The sequence below is a fragment of the Schistocerca piceifrons genome, chromosome 4 (assembly GCF_021461385.2).
Source record: "Schistocerca piceifrons isolate TAMUIC-IGC-003096 chromosome 4, iqSchPice1.1, whole genome shotgun sequence".
Lineage (NCBI taxonomy): Eukaryota > Metazoa > Arthropoda > Insecta > Orthoptera > Acrididae > Schistocerca > Schistocerca piceifrons.
In genome coordinates, this window is record NC_060141.1 from 244,978,411 (window position 1) to 244,991,422 (window position 13,012).

Below are 13,012 nucleotides of genomic sequence, written 5' to 3' on the forward strand. Positions count from 1 at the left end.
CCGGTATGCCTCTCAACAGTGCAGTCTGCCCGATTAAGTTCACCGTGTCGAACGTGTATGCGGCCATCGCTATAGGACAAGTTGAAGCGGAACTCGCCCGAAAACACTACATAGTACCATTTTGCCACTCAGCGCGCTAGTGTTGACGTTCATGTGCCCGTTACAAGAGGAGGAGGATGAGATCAATGTTCCACATCCCGTCGACAACGAGGGGCACAAGATCGAATTAGTGACGGATGGAAAAAAAGCGGGCCTCGCCCTTCCAAAGGAACCATCCTGGCATTTGCCTTAAGCGATTTAGGGAAATCGCGGAAAACCTTAATAAGGGTGGCTGGACACAGGGTTTGAACCGTCGTCCTCCCGAATGCGAGTCCAGTGCGCTAACCACTGCGCAGCCCCGCTTTGTTTTCCCGATGCTCTCTGTGGTGTTGGTGTATTCTGGCCAATGGAAGCCGACGCAAAGGCATGCGTACAGCGGTCTAACCCGCAGAACATGCCGTCGAACCGTAGACGCCGACATGTCTACACCCCTTGCGGTGCTCAACGCCGCACCAACACTATGGACTGTTCTGTTCTGTCCGTTACGGCCAAACGGACAAGATGGCGGTCATCTCGCTATGTGGTCACATTGTGTCTTCCAGTACCATTTCGACACTATGTACAGCCCTCTTCTCTCCATTGGCTCCACATATGCTTCACTGCTGAAGCAGCGTGCTCTGTACTAGCCGCAATGTCACGGAACATCATCTCCGCCTCCCGGAAACTAATCATTTATGAGGCACAGTGACACTCGGCTACATGCTTCCTTTTCGTAAGACGGCGGCACACCGACTAATCGTTGCCTAACACTCACCTGTCCGGGCAACAAAAGAAGCAGCTTTTAGTCCTACGTGCAAGTCATCTCTCTGCCATTTAAACGATTTATTATGATTCCTTTGGTGTACAGGTACTCTTACCGTGGCGTGTTGCAGACCGCTGCTTCTGAGTGTTTCACTTTTTACAAACGGCAGTGTACTACTTGATGCCACAGGACGAGTCTCAACATCCTGTCTCTTCTTTTAATCAAGTTGCGCTATAAATTCATTGGTTACCCATTCTGTCCCACTAATCATTAATATTCTTCTGTCATTCAACGTTCCAAAAGGTGCTCATCTCTTCTTCTCTGCACCTTCTTTTCGTATCACCCTCAAATATCGCGACACCCCACATAAATACTTCCAGAAATACTTTCTAAGCTGTGACTTTATACGTTAACATATTCATCTTTTTAAGAAATTATTTCCTTGGCTCTTCTAGTCTACATTATTTGTTTACGTCACTATCATTACGACTTTATTCAGTTGTATGTTTATAAATTTAAATCGCTGATTGAGGGACCAATATTTCAAGGACATGTGACATTTTCAAAAAGCACCAAAAATATTTCTGTATTAGAAACACAAAATAATTGTGACAACTATAGAAAAAGGTGTTACAGGCAATCAGATATCAATATAAGTAAAAGTAACTGTTGATGGGTTTTTCCATCGCTGCTTCATGGAAATATCTACAGTGAATACACGTCTTCAACTTTCGTAATCCTGTCGTCCTCATCTGCATATAATATAACAGTGTGTTATAATTTTTATTCTGAGAGACTCTAATTACAATTGAATAAAACAACGTTTTGCGTCATTCGCGTTCCGCCTTTATTACTTGCAAGGCATCTTCTGTGGCAAATTTAGTGGATGTACGTTCAAAACAAAACATCAAAATTAATGTTCATTCCCCAGTACTGTGACAGTGCTGTGAAGCCTGAAAATAAAATTTGAGATGGCAGTTGCAAGAAGCAGAACAGAAATAATAAAGGGAAAAAAATACAACATCTAGACCAACATCTACACTCATGCTCATAAATTAAGAGTAATTGAAGAATGTGGTGCTACACAACGTGGCACTACACAAAACTGACGCTAATAGCTTATAGGGAACACACACGACACAGATCTGCAAGGCCCCAGTATTGGTGATAAGTTGAGAAAACAGTTCCGAAACACTTGTGTTACAAAACGCCAATGTTTCCTGCGCATGTACCCCGATATCAATATGGGATACGATCCCCATGGCGCGCGGGGTTAGCCGAGCAGTCAGAGGCAGTGCAGTCGTGGACTGTGCGGCTGGTTCCGGCGGAGGTTCGAGTCCTCCCTCGAGCATGGGTGTGTGGGTTTGTCCTTAGGATAATTTAGGTTAAGTAGTGGGTAAGCTTAGGGACTGATGACCTTAGCAGTTAAGTGCCATAAGATTTCACACGCACACGATCACCACGCACACGTACACAGACCGCACAATGGGTAGGCACTCTCTGGATCAGGTGGTCGAGTAGCTGCTGGGGTATAGCCTCCTGTTCTTGCACCAGTGCCTGTCAGAGCTACTGAAGTGTCGTAGGGGTTTGAAGACTTGCAGCGATACATTGACCGAGAACATCCCTGACGTGCTCGATGGGGTTTAGGTCTGGAAAACAGGCAGGCCACTCCATTCACCTGATATCTTCTGTTTCAAGATACTCCTCCACGATGACAGCTCGGTGGGGCCGTGCGTTATCATCCATCAGGAAGAAGGTGGGACCCACTCCACCCCTGATAAGGTGGACATACTGGTGCAAAGTGACGTCCCGATGCACCTGACCTGATACAATTCCTCTGTCAAAGACATGCAGGGATGTACGTTCACCAATCATAATGCCACCCCACACCATCAAACCACGACCTCCATATAGGTCACTTTCAAGGACATTAAGGGGTTGGTATCTGGTTCCTGGTTCACGCCAGATGAAAACCTGGGAGAACCACTGTTCAGACTATATCAGAACTCGTCCGTGGACGTAACCTGGTACCAATGTTCCAATGACCATGTACTGTGTTCTTGACACCAGGGTTTACAGGCTCTCCTGTGACCAGGGTCAGTGGAATTCAGTTTGCAGGTCTCCAGGCCAATAAACCATGTCTATTTAGTAGTCTCTAGACTATGTGTCTGGAGACAACTGTTCCAGTGGCTGCAGTAAGGCCCCGAGCTAGGCAACCTGCAGTACTCCGTGGCCGTCTGTGGGCACTGATGGCGAGATATCGGCCTTCTTGTGGTGTTGTACACTGAGTACGTCCCGTACTGTAGAACTGGACAAGTTTCCTGTTTGCTGGAATCGTTGCCATAATCTTGAGATCACACTTTGTGGCACCTACTGTGTTTGACCAGCCTCCAGTCGCCCTAGTATTCTACCCCTCATAACGTCATCAATATGTGTTCTTTGAGCCATTTAAAACACATAGTCACCATTAGTACGTCTGAAAACGTCTGCACACTTACTCGCTGCACCGTACTCTGAGATGCACCAACACAACTCTGCGTATGTCGACCGCTGCCAGCGCCGCCGTGCCACGACCGCAGGTCGAATGCACTGCGTGGTCATACCACGAGGTTATTTAAACCCGCAAACCGCCCCCCAGACCGTTGTTTCACCATGTATCAGCATTATCCTTAATTTATGTGCATGAGTGTACTAAATCTGCCACTGAAGATGCCTTGCAAAGAATAAAGGCGAAACGTGTATGGCATAAAAAATATTTTTCATTCATTTGTAATTAGATAGTCCCAAAATAAAAATTGTTAACGTTCCGCAATCAGTATACAAACTGTAAATGTTCTACAATAGTATTGCCGGCCGGTGTGGCCGAGTGGTTCTAGGCGCTTCAGTCTGGAACCGCGCGACCGCTACAGTCACAGGTTCGAATCCTGCCTCGGGCATGGATGTGTGTGATGTCCTTAGGTTAGTTGGCTTTGAGTAGATCTAAGTTCTAGGGGACTGATGACCTGAGATGTTAAGTCCCATAGTGCTCAGAGCCATTTGAACCATTTTTGACCAATAGTGTTGTATCAACAATGTGTTTTCATTGAAAAATAACAACAAAAGTAGTAATAATAACTGAACACTACAGGAAGTAACATCGACATAGTATTATACGCATGCAGTGTACAAAATTTCAGATACAATAATCCGCCAGCTGCTCTGCTGCTATTAATACATTGGCATGTAAAACTTGAGGACGAAGGTAACTTTTGTATATTCTGTCACTGCCGTGTTAACATTACTCAATAGAACCTGGACCATACATAGAAAGAACTCCTACATTATAGCACAAAACGGAACTGAAAATATGTCCAATGAGACGACGAGAAATGACACTTTTGTTAAAAGATAATAAATACATTGATTTCAGAGCAGTTCGTGATTTCAATGAGACGACGAGAAATGACACTTTTGTTAAAAGATAATAAATACATTGATTTCAGAGCAGTTCATGATTTTCCCCTGGACATTATAAAAGGCGAGATATTGTTCTTAATGAAGCGCGGGACCACCAAAGACCGAAATGCATGTTCTGTAACGTGCTCCCATTATGGGTACAAATTTGGCATTGAGTGCTTGTGGTAGGATGTTCCTGTCTACCACCAGCGTCGATGGAAACCGCTGGATGATCATTGGTGCATATGGATATGCTGCAAAATGCCTACCGTCTACCTATTGCATCCCACACGGCATCGATGGGATTCGGTTCGGGGGAATGGACTGGCCAGCCCCTAAGGTGAATATCCTCCACCTGCGCTGTTCAATGCGGCCACGCATTCTCATCCTGAAAAATAGATCCAAATCCGAATTCACCCTTGAATAGACGCACAAGGGGAACAAGTACAGTGTCACAATAACACTGACCAGGACGTGTACCGTGTTCAAAAATTGGGAGGTCAATGTGGGAATGCATTTTGCCTCGTGACACCATAGCTCTGGATCATGAAACCCATCATGTTTAACAATTTTCGTGCATTACACGCAGTTATATGGTGAGGGATCTCGACACGTAATGCTCCCACTAACCGTCGCCAAACTGTGGATTCAAAAGAAGATAAAGACAAATAATAATCAACGTAATGCAGCAGAGGAACGTAAACGGAATACTTGCAAGGAAAATTCGTTTAAAATCCCGTTAATCACAAATATCAGAAGCAAACACTCAACGTCTGAGGGTACAGTTTCTTACTACTAATTATAACATAAAAATGCAGTTCATTATCCTAAATAATCATTGCAAAAATAAGCAATAAAGTTCATCATACGTGATTTTCTATATTAACTGAGGTGAAACAGTTAAATGTCTCAGTTACTTCAATCCCACAAACAACCTTAAACGGAAACCTCAGCATACGAAACACTGTGTGTGTGTGTGTGTGTGTGTGTGTGTGTGATGCTGTTACCTTTACAAAATTCCACGACGTCTGGCAGCGCAGTTTCTTATTACTAATTGTGGCATAAAATTTAAGTTAATTTTTCTAAATAATCACTGCAAAAATTAGCAGTAAAATCTGTGATAAAAATTTAAACGATGACCACAAAATAAAGTTATTTACACATATACATACAGTATTACAATGATTTAACAATTATTATGGTAATTTCGGACCATCTCAGGTAGTTATGAGCAAAATTCGTAAACATGCTTCTACCTGATTTTACGGTATTAAAGAATTACGTTAAAAGTTATAAAATATATATGGCTATCTTGAAGTAAGAGTGTGCTTCTGCCCTCTAGACATGAAGTACTTTTACGTATATGTGTACTTCCATAGTGATTAAACATGGCTTAAAGTCTGTCTAATAGCTAATTGTTGCTAATCATTATCTGGATTGATTAGGTGACGAACTACATAACTCAGCCCTACCTTCAGACTCTCTTTAACTTGTGAATAATTATTATTTGTGTAACGGTGTATGTATTACTCCTTCCCTAAATTTCCTAAGATCATTTTCCATTTCACTCCATTGGCTACATGTGTAAGTAGGAAGAGCATCTGTCTGAATGTAGGCGTTCAGGTGGTTATTAGCTCCGTGCACACATACACCAGTGAGTGACAACAATTAATGCAAGATTACACGCCAACTGTATGGTGCTTTATTGTGCTATCACCTAGTGACAAAAAAGTCTGATACTTAAATAATATTATCTGCTGAATGAATTAGTAACTTTTGCTGTTGGAATGTAAATGTAAACAACTAAGAGCAAAGGTTGTGGGAAGAATAGCAGGGTACATCAGTTAGGGGAAGTAGTGATAGACAACGAATGGATTACCGTCACCACTTTTAAAGAGTCTTCTTTGAAAAGGCATGAAGTGTACCTATTGTAACCTCCCCACAAAAATTTAAAAGGAAATGAATGACAATACTTAATACAAATGGGAGCCGAGTGTAACCTTCCCACCGAAATTTTAAAGTAATGACAATATTATTTAAGAATGCTAATGGACATTGCTCTAAGCGTAACCTGCCCACAATGAATTGTACTGACAATGGCAACAAAAATGTGAAATTCGCAATCTGACTCAAATATAAATTCTTCACAAAAAAATTAAAGTCTATTCAGTGATAAGAAAATTCAATTAAACCGAAATATCGGTCTTTGGCCCTGTGCAAAAATCAAAATTAAATTCTTACCTCATTGCAACACCTAGTCAAATTTCTGCTCTTGTTGTTCCGCACCGCTTGGAGGAACTGCATTGCAAATAATAATATTCCTTTTTTTTGTGATTTTAGTGAAATTTTTCTTCAAAAGAAGTGGAATGAAATGGGAAGTGCAACGAAATCTTTAGTTCAATAAAAAATTAAATTTTTGAAAAAATGCTTTTGAAATAAAAATTATTATTGGGGGATTTGTTGGAGATTAATTACAATAAATAAATTTTACATTATCTAATGATTATATTAATTAACAGTATACCTCATTCAGCATCTTGACCAGTGTTGCCGACCGCCTACATCACACAACCGCACTGGGCTGCTACTACTGACCGACCGCTCTGCATGACGACTACTAGCGTACTGCACTGCACGACTACTAACAGAGTACTGCTCTCAACTAGACAGAGCTACAGACTCGCAACGACTGACTGACAGACTGAGAACCGCTCGCAACACTCGCGTGGTCAAGCGCAAACTCTCTGGTCACAGATGCTACAATGCCTCGCCATCGCTGCTATGTTACATACGTGTTTCATAACCCTCCACTGGGGGGGCAAAAATTTGGCAGCGATGGTGAGTCATTTGGACTTGCCAAGCGCGGCAAAATTTTTCTTTAATTAACAAAATCCTACAACTTACAGAATATTTAAATGTTGTGCACACGCACTAAGTACAAAATATATCAGACAAAGACAAAATGTGAGTACAAAACATAGTAGCAAATCAGAAAAATGTATATACAAATTATTTGACAGATAACAAAGTGCACAGGCACTGAAAAAATTCTTTAGCATATTCAGAACAAATAAACAGACTGGCAAAAAATATTATGTTGACAAGTGACATGAGTGCACATGCACTGCAGTTGAGAACATATCAGTAAATGATGAAATGTATATACAATGAGTAACAAATGACATAAGTGCATACGCATTGAAGTATTGAATATACAGAATGAGTACAATCATATTGAAAAATGAGAAAAATGCACAGGCACTGAAGTTCAGTAGAAAACGTATTAACACCTAACATAAGTGCACATGCACTGTAGTTCAGAACATATCATTAAAAATAAAAAATGTATATACAATATAAAAGACAAGAGTGTACATATACTGTACTTCAGAACAAATAAAAAAAAATGTCTAGCATTTTCGCAATAAATAAACATAATGGCAAAAAAAAATCATGTCCAAAGTGCACACGCACTGAAGAAATGTCTTTAGCATTTTCACAACAAATAAACATAATGGCAAAAAAATCAAGTCCAAAGTGCACACGCACTGAAAAATGTCTTTAGCATTTTCACAACAAATAAACATAATGGCAAAACATCATGTCGACCAGTGCCATAAGTGTACTCGCACTGGAGTTCAACAAATCGAAAAATGTATAACCTATGAACATAAATGATGTTACCAAAAAAAAAAAAATTTTTTTTCTTTATGTGACAAGAATCAGGATAGGAAAGGGAAGGATTGCATCATGGTTGTAGCACTTTAGATTGCACACAGCTGTTCTGAAAGTCCATATCTTTCCACAGTAGTACAACACCAAGTGACACAACTTGAAGTTCTTTTCCCATCAGAATTTATCAGCGTAGCCAAGACACTGAATTGTCGTAGTAATATTCCATGTTTTCATTTTGGCAGTACATTAGGTACACCAAACAGTGGGACCATAACAATGTCTTCATCGCTCACGGTGGTGGACAGCATGTCGTGTCAACACCACGCTCTTACAAGGCACACCCACGTAGAATTAGTGCAAAACCAAATATAGTGCTCCATGATCACTAGGATAAACAGGACAAAATGGACATTGCAGTAATTCAGGGTAGTCAGCTTATGAGGTAAAGGACATCAAGTCACATAATATTGACAATTACAGACTTAATTATCAGTTTGTGGCATTCATAGCCCAGTTAGTGAACATTTCTGTACCAAGTATGTAGTATTACAGAAAAATGTTCATTAATTGTTTTACATAGAATCAGTAGTCTTCATTTCCTAGTTACAAAGCATTATGAAATAATCGCATTCTTTTCAGTTACAGAGTATAATTAAGAATCATTAACCTTCTCCTAATTACAGTTAATTAATCATTTGTCATTCCAATAATAATCATTAGCCTTTTCCTAATTACAGTTAATTAATCATTTGTCGTTAATTAATCATTTGTCTAATTACAGTTAATTAATCATTTGTCGTTAATTAATCATTTGTCATTCCAATAGTAAGAATCATTAGTCTTCTCCTAATTACAAAGCATTATTAAACAGTCACATTCTTTTCTGGTTACAAAGTATGAACATTGAAAACAAGAGCTAATTAATGGCATAATTAATAACAATTCATCGAGTGACATTAATTATTGGCACTCAGTGGCCAGCAAATATTGAATAGAATAAAACATAGTTCATCATTCAGTATTATTCAGATCATTACGAAGTCATTATTGAAAATCAGTTAATTACAGTCATAGCATTAATAATCGTGGGCATTATAAGTAGTCTCATTACAATAAACAGTGTTTCTCATTCAGTAGTATTCAGATCATTACAAAGTCATTATTAAAATCAGTTAATTACAGTCAAATCATTAATAATCACAGGCATTATAAGTAGTCTCATTACAATAAACAGTGGCAGTTATTAGCTAGTGACAAAGCATTATTTTAAATATATACCTTTTTTTTGTCTCATTAAGAAGTCATTACTCAAGTGACATACTATTCAGAGCTAATCAGTATTATTCAGAATTTTCTCAAACTGGTATCACTACTTGGGACTGGTAATACATTTTTTTTTGTTAGCAATGCATTGCGTTGGGATCGTTAATTAATTGCTGAGGCATAACACTATTTGCTTTGACCTATTGCTGCAAATGAGGATAGGTAACGTCATTCGTCATGAGTCAGCTGTAGCAAGGTTATGTAACAAGGCAGTATATGTGATCACATTTATAAATGATAAACACAAATGGGTAAAAAAATAAAAATGCAAGTACTAGAACAGGTATAATAAGAAACAGGTTTAGTAAGTATCATGAAAAGCTTCTCCTGAAAAAAAATACAAAATGGATTATCGACCTGAAAGAAGAAACGCACACTATGCTGAAAAGTAGTGAACTTCGAATTAACAGGTAGTGAAATGTGTATAAAAATGTGTTCCATAGCTGTCCTTTCCAAAACTTTCCATCATCCTACTATGCAATATAACACCTGCTGTCAAAACAAACTGCAACAAATACTTAAATAACTACGTAGCATAAATACATAACTTCAACATTATCCTCGTCTGTAAAGAAAAAAACTTCATTATTCATTATCCATATTATCATAACTTCATTATTATCATCACCTGTAAAGAAAAACTTCATTATTCATAATACCATTTCCCTCATCATTATTCATCAGTATTCATTATCATCTGCAAAAAATCACTTCATTACTCATTATACAACTATTCCTTATCTCTAGCATATTTCATCACTAAAACTAAGATGTGTAGTTCAGTCTAACAGCCTGCATCAATCACCTTGTATTCTGAAAGAAAAAATTAGTTAAGACTGCTATTCTACGATGAGTATAGTATATTCTTGTTAATGCTTGTTAATCCTGATCCATTTACTCTTCCTCATAAAGTTATTGCACCTTCTTTCGTTTATTCCGTAGGTGAAATTCCCATTTATGTTGAATTTATCTCTTACACGCATCATTTCTTTCTGAAATTCATGAACAAAGATTAATGTCTTGCATTTAAATCATATACCCACTAAATAATGACTGGTTTATGGTAACATACTTAAGCATACAGCATATCATGGCAGAAAACGTAATATGTCAAAGAAATTGACAGTGTTCAAAGCTAAAAATGTACAGAGAATATCACAATGCAGCAGCAAAAAATGTAAAACAGTCACGATGTTGAGATGTCATAAGGCAAAAAAAAATGTCAAAGTCAACTGGTGCGTGTTCTATCTTAACTATTTTACAGTGCATACAAACAAAACTGGAATACAATCGTACATAAAAAGACAAATGTGACGTTCGTTGTGTTCAGCTTGTATGTAGTGTAATTAATCAAGGCGAGAATTAAAGACTTTAATAAAAAAAATGTAATGAAATTAACATGTCATTAGCTAACATTGCATAATTAGTCATAAAATACGTAAGTGTGTCTGAAAAAATATGCACGGTCTGATGTGTAACGACAAGAAGAGCGACCTGCTAACCTTACCTTGCCGGGCACTTGCCAAGAAAAAAATACGATAATCATCAGTAATTAGTCAGGTGAATATAATTGCATTAGTAAATGGCATCATAGTGTGTTGAATCATAAAGTGTCTTCATTCAATAAACGGTTTAATGTTTGAGATATGGTGATTGCCTTTCGATTTTCTGGTTCTCAAAGTTTCGACGTGTACAACATTGGGGTGAGGGATGCTGCGAATCCGATATGGACCTGCGTATAGAAGTTCAAATTTACTGCACTTACCTTTTAATTTACTGGATAAATAGTGTGTACGTACTAGTATCTTCTGTCCAACGTGAAAGTCACGGCGTGTACAAACCTGTTTTTGCTGTCTTCTCCGGCGCTCTGCGGCATGTTTGATGTTGTTCAGCGCAATGTCAATTATTTCGTGGTGTCGTAATCGACGAGATGTAGGAAATGTTATTAATTCTTTAATTTTGTTAGGTGGTTCAGCATTTTTCAGTATAACAGACGGAGATAGCATAGTGGATTCATTTGGTATGGAATTAATTACATCTTGGAATGAGAGTATGTATGTATCCCAATCAATATGTCTTTTGTGGCAGTATATTCGGCATAGCTTACCAATTTCTTTCATTAATCTTTCACAAGGGTTCGAAGAAGCGTGGTACTTGGATATATAGATCGGAGAAATGTTTCTGGCTCGTAACATGCGTGTCCATACGCTACTACGAAATTGAGATCCATTGTCAGAAATTACTTTCATTACATGCCCTACATGAGATAGAAAATGTTTTACAAATGCTTTCGAAACAGTTTTGGCAGTAGCTTTGCGTAACGGAGTGAAAGTAACAAATTTTGAAGTGAGCTCAACAGCGACAAAAATGTAGCAAAAACCTCTGTTAGTTCTCGGAATCGGACCAAAAATGTCTACTGCTGCCATGTGTCTTAATTTAACAGGTATAATGGAATATAAAGGAGGAATATGTGAAGTGGTGTCTGATTTAGCTTTCTGGCAAATTTTACAAGACGCTAAAACTCGTCGTATACGTTTCTCCATGTTGGTAAAATAACAGTTCTGTCTCAGTATAAGAAAATATTTTCGTGCTCCGTAATGTGCGTAACTTAAATGAGTGTACGAAATTAATTTGTTAACCAGTTCGTCAGGAATGCATAATAACCAATTGTTGCTGTTAGGATGAGAGCGGCGAAACAGAATGTCATTGCGTACAGTGTAATGGTTTCTAATCGTAACATTATTCTTATCTTGCCAAAGGTGTTTAATTTCTTTCCACAAGTTGTCTTTATTTTGCTCCTTTGCTATGTCCTGTAATGACGATGAAATAAAGTTTTCAAATGCAACTTGCTGAATGTACATGACACTGAAATTTGTTTTGCAGAACTTGGTTGCTACGTCTTGCTGATTGTTGCCGAGAGAACGCGATAGTGCGTCTGCTATAACATTTTGTGTGCCGAGAATGTGGACAATCGTAAAATCAAATTCCTGTAAATAAAGTTTCCATCTACTTAACCTGTCGTGAGTGAATTTAGCCGAAAGTAAAAATTGTATCGCTCTGTGGTCTGTGTAGACGGTGGTATGTCTGCCATAAAGAAAGTGCCGAAATCTCGTAAAAGCCCATACAACACATAATGTTTCCAATTCTGTAACAGAATAATTTCGTTCAGCAGGTGACAAAATGCGACTTGCAAATGCGATGTTTTTAATTACTGTAGAACCATCTTCTTCAATTTCCTGGAAAATATGTACGCCTAAAGCGGTGTTGGAACTGTCGGTGGCAATGGAAAAATTTCTAGTAAGGTCTGGGTGCGATAAAAGTGGAGCATTCAACAAAGCATGTTTCAAATAACATTCTCGTGAATAAAATTCTGCGTGTCAAAAGTAATGTTTGCGTTACTGTAATATGCAATCTGTGCTGTATCTGGTTAAAATCTATCGTACGTGCTGTTATTTACGGGAGAATATTGTGGCACATCCACTATATGAACTGTTCTGTTATTTCTTACTGACGTGTTACGCTATGGATGACACCTATTGTCTGTTCCATTCATGATTATTTGTTGTTGCTGATGTTGTTACTGCTCATAAGATCGACTGTTATTAAATGTACGCTGAAAATTGTGCTCGTTATTTTTACGTCTGTCATGATAGTAATTTCTATACGGCGCATTGCGATACGAGTTGAAATAGTGTGTTGTCTGTACGTGGTCATTTCTTTGCTGCCATGCGTTACTAT